This window comes from Theropithecus gelada, chromosome 5 (assembly GCF_003255815.1).
Source record: "Theropithecus gelada isolate Dixy chromosome 5, Tgel_1.0, whole genome shotgun sequence".
Classification (NCBI taxonomy): Eukaryota; Metazoa; Chordata; class Mammalia; order Primates; family Cercopithecidae; genus Theropithecus; species Theropithecus gelada.
The window spans coordinates 5,773,836-5,783,662 of NC_037672.1; the positions used below are offsets into that span (position 1 = coordinate 5,773,836).

The 9,827-nt window shown below is 51.3% G+C and overlaps 1 long non-coding RNA gene across 1 annotated transcript; it reads left to right on the forward strand.

Annotated features, from left to right (window-relative positions):
* Positions 1–4,161: 4,161 nt before the first annotated feature.
* LOC112625296 lies at positions 4,162–9,525 on the forward strand. The gene is made up of 2 exons (XR_003119555.1): positions 4,162–4,275; positions 8,124–9,525. It is a non-coding gene; the product is annotated as an uncharacterized LOC112625296 (long non-coding RNA).
* Positions 9,526–9,827: the final 302 nt, after the last annotated feature.

A 9,827-nucleotide genomic window follows, 5' to 3' on the forward strand; every position in this document is an offset into this window, starting at 1 on the left:
TGATCATCACCTTCTCTAGCTCCTGGGATCTACAGTGCTCTAACAGCGTGGAGTGCTGAGGCCCAGAGTGAGGGGTCTTGTCCGAGTCACAACACAAGGTCTCCAGGTGCCGTTGCCAAGCCCAGGGATAGGGGAGTGTGTGAAGGGGGATTTTTTTTTTTTTTTTTTTTTTTTTTTGGAGACAGTGTTTCGTTCTTGTTGCCCAGGAGTGCAATGGTGCAATCTCGGCTCACTGCAGCCTCTGCCTCCCAGGTTCAAACATTTCTCCTCCCTCAGCCTCCTAAGTAGCTGAGATTACAGGCAGGCGCCACCACACCCAGCTAATTTTGTATTTTTTAGTAGAGACGGGGTTTTACCATGTTGGTCAGGCTGGTCTCGAACTCCTGACCTCAAGTGATCGACCCGCCTTGACCTCCCAAAGTGCTGGGATTACAAGAGTGAGCCACTGCGCCAAGCCAACAAAGTTTTTGTTTGTTTGTTTGTTTGTTTTTGAGACAGGGTCTCACTCTGTTGCCCAGGCTGGAGTGCAGTGACGCAGTGTTGGCTCACTGCAGCCTTGACCTCCAGGGCTCAGCTGATTCTCCCACCTCAGCCTACTGAGTAGTTGGGACTATAGGCGCATGCCATCACATTCAGGTAACTTTCATATTTTTAGTAGAGATGGGGTTTCACCATGTTGCCCAGGCTGGTCTGGAACCCCTGGACAGAAGCAACCTCCCCACCTTGGCCTCCCAAAGTGCTGAGATTATAGGGGTGAGCCACCTCACCTGGCCAGGAAGGGGGATTTCTACCTCACCCTGCCCCATGGCTGCTCCACCAGCCTCAGAGATGGCGGGGTTCCCCACCAGCCCAGGCTGAATGCAGAGCCCCAGAGAGCAGGTAATTCAGGGCACACATATTCACATAGTTCCCTCAAAACACTCATGGGCCAACGAGTGCAAATGTGTTTGCCCAGTGGCACAAAACAGTCAAAACTTGACCAGGCGCGATGGCTCAGGCCTGTAATCCCAACACTTTGGGAGGCCGAGGTGGGTGGATCACCAGAGAGGAGTTCCAGACCAGCCTGGCCAACGTGGTGAAACCCCGTCTCTACTAAAAAATACAAAAATTAGCCAGGCGTGGTGGCGGGCACCTGTAGTCCCAGCTACTCAGGAGGCTGAGGCAAGAGAATCGCTTGAACCCGGGAGGTGGAGGTTGCGGTGAGCCAAGATCACGCCACTGCACCCTAGCCTGGGCGACAAGGTAAGACTCCTTATTTAAAAAAAAAAAAAAAAAAAAAAAAAGTCAAAACTCCCGCTCTGCCTGGGCTTTCTGAAGACAAATCTCCCAAGGCCACCAGCCACACAGGGAGGATGTGGCTACCACACGGTGTCTTCTTTGACAGTGGGAATAAAAAAGCAGGGACAAGAATAATTCCACCTTCTCTAGCTAAGGAGCATATTGCACACAGTTTGTTGCACTGATTTTTTTCAAAAACATAAATAGCATGATGCAAGATATTTCCAAAAACAAAGACAAAATGGGGGGAACGTATCTCAGTCCTCTGTCTTGGCTGAACTCTTTGCAGAGTCAGGGGAAGGCGCATGGTGGCTCATAGCCAAACAACGTGTGCTGGCTCAGGGCCAAGCCCAGCAAGCCTCGTTCATCACCTCGAAGCAAACCACTTGCTTCCAGACGGGGCCAGACACCTGGCAAATGGGCCCGACGCGTCCCATAATTCAAGGCTGGCGTGGAGGAAGTGAAGGCAAGGAGGGCCCGGAGAGAAGGCTGGACTCCAAGGGGGTCAGGGGCTTGGAGGAGGCCCCTCTGCCGGTGGGTCATTAACCCCAGTGTGTCAGGAATCAAAAGAGTATAGGAGGGGCCGGGCGCGGTGGCTCACGCCTGTAATCCCAGCACTTTAGGAGGTTGAGGTGGGCGGATCACGAGCTCAGGAGATCGAGACCATCCTGTTAGCAACATGGTGAAACCCCATCTCTACTAAAAATACAACAAATTAGCCAGGCGTGGTGGCAGTGCCTGTAGTCCCAGCTACTCGGGAGGCTGAGGCAGGAGAATGGCGTGAAGCCGGGAGGCGGAGCTTGCAGTGAGCCAAGACTGCACCACTGCACTCCAGCCTGGGCGACACAGCCAGACTCTGTCTCAAAAAAAAAAAGAGTATAGGAGGGTGGCCGGGCGCGGTGGTTCATGCCTGTAATCCCAACACTTTGGGAGGCCGAGGCAGGCAGATCACTTGAGATCGGGAGTTGGAGACCAGCCTGGCCAATATGGTGAAACCCCATCTCTACTAAAAATACAAAAATTAGCAGGGCCTGTTGGCGTGCGCCTGTAATCCCAGCTACTCGGGAAGGTGAGGCAGGAGAATCACTTGAACCCGGGAGGCGGAGGTTGCAGTGAGCCAAGATCACACCACTGTGCTCCACCCAGCCTGGACAACAGAGTGAGACCTTGTCTCAAAAGAAAGAGTATAGGAGGTGAATGAAGACAACGAGGGACAGGCAGGGGCAGTGACGGGGGAGGAAAGGAGAAAAAGAGTTCCCTCAGACCTCCTGGGGCACCTGCTAGCTCTGGGTCACCGTTCTGCCCAACAGCCCCGACAGGCCCTTGTCCTCAGCCCAAGAGGCAAAGACCTCCCACTGTGGCCAGGACACTGATGGAGAAAGGCACAGAGGCGATGCCTAAAGCAGCTTGGGCAATCCAGGAATGCTTCCTGGGGGAGGTGACAACCAGGTTGGGACCTGAGTCAAAAGATAGCTATTAGCTAGGCAATGAGCTTGGGTTGGGGTGTTCAGGAGGGGAGGAAGGAACACTCCAGGTAAGTCAGCAGAATCTTCAAAGGCCAGTGCAGCAAAGTAGAGGGTCTGCAGGAGCTCAATGTGGCAGAGGGCTGGGGTGCAGGCAGAAGGTTGACGCTGGGGTGGGCAGGGGTGCATGGGGCCAGCTATCCTAGGGATGTGAACTTCATCCCATTGGCAGCAGGGAGCCACCCAGGACGGTGAGAGGAACCACCTGACTGGACACATGGAGTGGCCAACCAACAGCACCTCTCCTGTGTCCCAAGCCAGGGGAGAAACCACACACAGGACTTGGCAGATGGGAAACCAAGATACCCCCTTATTGCTAAGGAAAGGGATTTTGGAGAATATGGCTTCTGTCTGCAGGCCAGCGAGAGGCCTAACATGAGCTCCAGTGTTGGACAAACTGACTGACCATGGGCCTCCACAGCCTGGGCAGGTATCTGTCATCATGGGGCAAAGGGAAGATGGTAGGCCCCTGTCGGCCGACCTCATCTACAAACTCTCCCTCTGAGTAGGAGGAGGGCACCCGGGAGAGGCTGGAGGAGGCCCTCCCCAGTGGAAGGGAACATCAGGAGGGGGTCGTCAGGCGCTAGCTCCTGGCAGAGCCCACAGGCTGGATGGAGGAGCTTGGGAGTACAGAAGCCCAGAGCCCCGCCAGTCCTCCAGAGAGCTCCTCTGTAAGGACTGAGCCAGATGCAAGAACTAGAGGCAGCGTCTGTCCTACAGTGTTTAGGACTCAACTGCCATGTAATCCAGGCATAGAAAACTAACGCCGGGGGACAGGCTTTTGTGGACTAGCAAGTCAGGGACAGGACTGGACCCAGGCCCTGGGCTCCTGACTCCCTGCCCCACAGCTTCTTCCCTCACAGCGTTTTCCACTTACACTTTGCCCCCGAGGACTTCCTCACGCTGAGTCTGGTGCACACGGCCAGTGCTCCTGGCAGCTGTCCACAGTCATCTGCGTGACCAAGTGCTGCAAAAATGTCACCAGAGACACGAATCCCAGCGTGACAAACAAGACACGACCACCATCAGGCCTGAGCCCACTCTACAGATGGGGTAAGAGGCCAAGCAGCCTGACGAGCGAGTTCTCAGCACAAAGAGCATCCCTGTACTCCTGAATCCTCAAAAGAGTATAGGAGGGACCGGGCACGGTGGCTCACTACTGTGGGAGGCTGAGTCCAGAGAGATGTCCCAGGCTAGAGCCGGGCTCCGCGACGAAGGCGGGGAAGGGACAGAGCCAAGGAAGGGCGGGGTTCAGGGCAAGGGCGGGGCAGGGCGGGGCCGGGGCGCTGGTGATTGGGAGCCTGGTGGGCGGAGCCCAGGTGGGCGGGGCCCAGGACCTCCCCGCCCTCCCTGCCATTAACTCGGAGCCTGGCTCAGTGGAAAGCGGGCCAGGAAGCAAAGGTCCAGGTTCTAACTCTGATTCTATCACAAAACACTGCACCCAAAGCAACCAGGCAGCTTCCGAAGACCTCGTGTGTGCCCCGCCATTTGCTGGGTGCTGGTGATACAGACATGAAAAGAAAAATAAAAGACTCAGCCCTGCCTCCAGGAGCTCACAGTCCCGCTGACGGTTTAGTCCTCTCCTCTCTCCGGGCCTCACTGCCCCCATCTGGGAGACTGACAGATTGGACTATCATGACCTGTCTCGCCGCCGCTGCGGAGACGCCCCTGGATCACGCCCCTGCCTCTGAGGCCCTGGACAGGGCTCAGGGCCCAGCCCCCAAAATTGCTCAGGGTGAGGTTGAATGGATCGACCACAGCAACGGTCACCTCACAGCAGGAGATAGGGAAACTGAGTCCCAGAGAGTCAAGAGAGTGCTTCCCTGAGACCTGGGTAATACTGGAAGCTGGGCTTCCTTCCACCAAGAGCTCTTCCCCTTTTTTTTTTTTTTAAATCATTTTTATTTTTTGTTTTTGTTTTTTGAGACGGAGCCTCGCTCTGTCGCTCAGGCTGGAGTGCAGTGGTGCAATCTCAGCTCACTGCAACCTCCACCTCCCGGATTTAAGTGATTCTCATGCCTCAGCTTCGCAAGTGGTTGGGATTACAGGCATGTGCCACCACACCCAGCTAATTTTTGTATTTTTAGTAGAGAAGAGGTTTCACCATGTTGGCCAGGCTGGTCTCGAGCTCTTGACCTCAAGTAATCCACCTTCCTTAGCTTCCCAAAGTGTTGCGGTTACTAGCGTAAGCCACTATGCCCAGCCCAAGAGCTCTTTGCCTTCTGAGAGCAGCGTCCTGCGGAGGCAGAAACAGGTACTTGCCCTCTTCAAGCCTAAATTCTCACCGGCTTCCCCCAACAATCGCACTGCAGGTTCCGCAGGCTTTTCCTTCCTTTCCTTCTTGTCCTGTGGCCTCCCTTCCCACAGCTCTGGGATGGCAGCCTTTACCCGGGCTGTCCGAGCTCCTGGTTGCTCCCCAGAGACAGTGGCCTGGCTGTGTACTGGCATCCACAGCACGTGATAATAAGGGCTATGGGATTTGGGCGACCTGGAGGGTGAGGAAAGGAAAGGTGCCCATGTGAGGACCAGGCTTCTGGAGAGAGGGACTGGCAGGAGGAAGTGTTGCCCCAAGGGGCGGGACAGGGCTCTGAAAAACCACAAGATGCTTGTGAACAGCCAGTGCTGCTGCTATCCAAGATGTTATCCTGTGAGGTGCCTGAGCGGCGCCCTGAAGTTTTGGAAGGTGGAAGATGAGTTCTCTGCAAGGAGGGTCTTCCTCGGTGGGACAGAGGCCTCACCCAGAGCCCGAGGGCAGCACAACACCCCTCACAGGCCACCTGTCTGCACAGTTCACCCTCCTCGGCCTCCTCTCTCCCTCCTCCCACCAAGGTGGGCCCTTTGTTCTCCATCTGACTCACCAGGGCTGCTTCCCCCATCCCACCCCACATCAGCCCTGCCTCAAGCTGGAGGGGACATGCTGGGGGAGCTGGGGAGTTGGTTTGGGTCCTGCTTCTGAGAGGCGAGAGCTCCAAAGGACCCCTCCCTGCCCAGCCTGTTTCATCCCCAGATCATTAGAGCTGACACAGGGTCTGCCTAACTAGATCCCACTCCCCTACCCCTCCACTCACCCCTGCCCCCAACACACACACACACACACACACACACACACACTCACTGGCTCCAGCTGTCCTCAGGGTCCCAATGCTCTCTGGACACTATCCCAGGACAGCCCCTCTAAGTCTGCCAGTAGCTACCATACCCCTCCCTCCTTCTCCAAGCTAAATGGCCTCTGTTCCCTCAAAAACAAAGAACTAAAGGCAAGCGCTAGAATGATGAAGCTCTTAGAACAGAGGGCTGCGTCTCCAGGACCTCATGGAGGCAACAGCCTCTCAGCCTTGACACCAAAGCATGAGCAACAAAAGGAAGAAGAAAGAAATTGGATTTCAGCAGATTCAAAACAGCTGTGCTCCCAAGGACACTATCAAGAAAGTAGGCTGGGTGCAGTGGCTCACGCCTGTCATCCCAGCACTTGGGGAGGCCAAGGCGGTTCAATCACTTGAGGCCAGGAGTTTGAGATCAGCCTGACCAACATGGCAAAACCCTGCCTCTACAAAAAAATATAAAAATTAGCCAGGTGTGATGGTGCGTGCCTGTAGTCCCAGCTACTCAGGAGGCTGGGGTGCAAGGACTGCTTGAACCTGGGAGGTAGAGGTTGCAGTGAGCCAAGATTGCGCCATTGCACTCCAGCCTGGGCAAAAGAGTGAGACCCTGTCTCAAAAAAAAAAAAAAAGTAAGTTAGTAAAAAGATAACCAACCAGATGGGAGAGAGTATTTTCAAATCTTATTTCTAAGAAGGGCTTTGTATCCAGAATATGTAAAGAACTCAGGTAACTCGACAATAAAAAGACAACCCAATTTAAAAATGGGCAAAGGATCTAAGCAGACGTTCTTCCAAAGAAAATATACAGATGGCCACCAAACACGTGAAGACACCCTAGACATTATTAGTCACCAGGGAAATGCCAATCAAGACCACAATGAAATGTCATTTCACATTCATTGAATGGCTAGAATCAAAGTCAGGGGGAAAAAGAGGCAGATAAGTGTGGGTGAAGGTGTGCAGAAATAAGAATCTGATACACCGCTGGTGGGAAGGTAAAATGCTGTAGCTGCTCTGGAAAACAGTCTGGTAGTTCTTCACAGGTGAAACACAGAGCTACTATAGAACCCCACAATTCCTTCTCTAGGTACACCCCCAAGACACATGAAAGCAGGCTGGGCGTGGCGGCTCACACCTGTAATCCCAGCACTCTGGGAGGCCAAGGTGGGCAGATCATGAGGTCAGGAGTTCGAGACCAGCCTGGCCAACATGGTGAACCCCTGTCTCTACTAAAAATACAAAAAGTAGCTGCACATGGTGCCGGGCACCTGTAATATCAGCTACTCAGGAGGCTAAGGTAGGAGAATCATTTGAACCCCAGAGGTGGAGGTTGCAGTGAGCCAAGATCATGCCACTGCACTCCAGCCTGGGCAAAAGAGCAAAACTCCATCTCCAAAAAAAAAAAAAAAAAGAGGAAACATACATCCACACAAAATGTACATGTAAATGTTCATGGCAGCATTATTCATAATAGCTGAAAGGGAGAAACAACCCGGATGTCCATCCAATGGTGAATGGATAAACACAGCGTGGTCTACCCACACAATGGAGCATTATTTGGCCATAAAAGCAAGGAGGCCCGGACACAGCATGAACGAACCTTGAAAACATTATGCTCAGTGAAGGAAGCTACACACAAAAGATCATATACGATTCCACTTATAGGAAATGTCCAGAACAGGGACAACTACAGACACAGAAAGTCGACTATAGGTTGCCAGGAGCTGGGGGAAGGAGAAAATTGAAGTCATGAATATAGGTTTCTTTTTGGGGTAAAGAAAATGTTCTAAAATTAATGTTAGTGGTGGTTGAACTTGTCTAAGAATATACTACCAGTGACTTACATACTTTAAAAGGGTGAATTGTATGTGAAGTATATAAAGCTGTTTTTAAAACAATTTTTTTTTTTTAAGATGGAGTCTCATTCTGTCACCCAGGCTGGAGTGCAGTGGTGCAATCTCAGCTCACTGCAACCTCTACCTCCTGGGTTCAAGCGATTCTCCTGCCTCAGCCTCCTGAGTAGCTGGGATTAGAGGTGCACCACCATGCCCAGCTAATTTTTGTATTTTTAGTAGAGATGGGGTTTCACCATGTTGACCAGGCTGGTCATGAACTCCTGACCTCAAGTGATCTGCCTGCCTCAGCCTCCCAAAGTGCTGGGATTACAGGTGTGAGCCATCACACTCAGCTAAAACATTTTTTTTTTTTTTTTTGAGACAGAGTTTCATTATTGTTGCCCAGGCTGGAGTGCAATGGCACAATCTTGGCTCACTGCAAACTCCACCTCCCAGGTTCAAGTGATTCTTCCACCTCAGCCTCCCAAGTAGCTGGGACTACAGGCACCCACCACTACACCCGGCTAATTTTGTATTTTTAGTAGAGACAGGGTTTCACTATGTTGGCCAGGCTGGTCTCAAACACCTCACCTCAAGTGATCAGCCTGCCTCAGCCTCCCTAAGTGCTGGGATTACAGCCATGAGCCACCGCACCTGGCGAACAAATTTTTAAGGAAAATAAGAAAGGCAAATTATTGACCTCAGCTTTCACCTTAACAAACTAGAAAAATAAGACCAAATGAAACCTGAAACAAAAAGGAGAAAAGAAATAATAAAAATCAGAGTTGAAATCAATGAAACAGAACAGAAAATAATAGAGAACATCAATGAAAGGGAATGTTAGTTCTTGAGAAAATTGTTAAATTTATAAATTCTAGTTAGATTGATCAGGAACAAAAGAGAAAATAAGAATGACCATTATCATAAATGAAATGGATAACTTTATTACAGATTCTACAGATATTTTTAAAGTCTGAGGCACAGACCTTTAATATAAAAACAGTTTTTAGTTCTGTCTAGGGAGGTAAGATCTCAGGAAAAAGAAACGAAACATCAATAAAAGCACTTTTGCTCTGTTTTACAAAATTGAAAATCAATCCTGTGCCTTGTCCGGGTTGTTTTAGGTACGCGAGTGTAAAACTGTATGGTACCCACTGTAATAGATGAAGCCCAGCTTTACACTGTATTCTGATCATGTGCTTATGTTTTCATCTGTGGGGTCCCCAGGACCCATGCACACAGTAGGTGTGCACTAAACGTTGAGAAAGTCAACAGATGGTGGTGGTTGGTACTGTCTTCCTAATGTGCACTAGACTTCTGTAATGACACAAAAGTCACCACCTGGAATCCACGTGGGTTTCTGTATCCTCCACCAAATGTTCACCAAGCACTCCTCTGTGCAAGGCCTGAAACAACAGAGGAGGACAGAGATTTGGGACTTTGAGTTAAAATGGGAGTTAGATGAGATTTTGGACTTAGAGTTGACCCTAGAAGACTTAAGACCTTGGGGAATGTTAGGATGGGGTGAAGGCATTTCGCCTGGGGGAAGGACATGAATTTGGAGGAACCCGAGTGTGGACTGTTATGGATTGACCAGGATCCTCAAAAACGATGTTAAAGTCCTAACCCTCGCTACCTGTCCTTCTGACCGTATTTGGGAATAGGGCTGTGCAGACGTCATGAGTTAAGATGAGATCACACTGGAGATCATGGTAGGCCCTAAGCCAATACGAGGGGTGTCGTTATGAGCAGAGGGAAATCCGAACACAATACAGGGAAAGGGAAAATCTTTCTGGTGTTTTATTTACTTGTATTGGCTTCTAAGGCTGCTGTTAACAAGGTACCACCAACTGGGTGGCTTCAACAACAGAAATTTATCATCTCACAGTTTTGGAGGCTGCAAGTTCCAAATCAAGATGCTGGCAGCGGGGGTTCCTTCTAGGGGCGCCGGGAGGAAATCTGTTGCGAGGCTTCTCTTCCAGCTTCTGGAGGCGGTTTTTGCTCACAAGCCTGGGCAGTCTTTGGCTTGTGAAAGCATCTCCCCAGTTTCTGCCTTCATCTTCATGTGGCGCTCTCCCGGCGTGTGTCTCT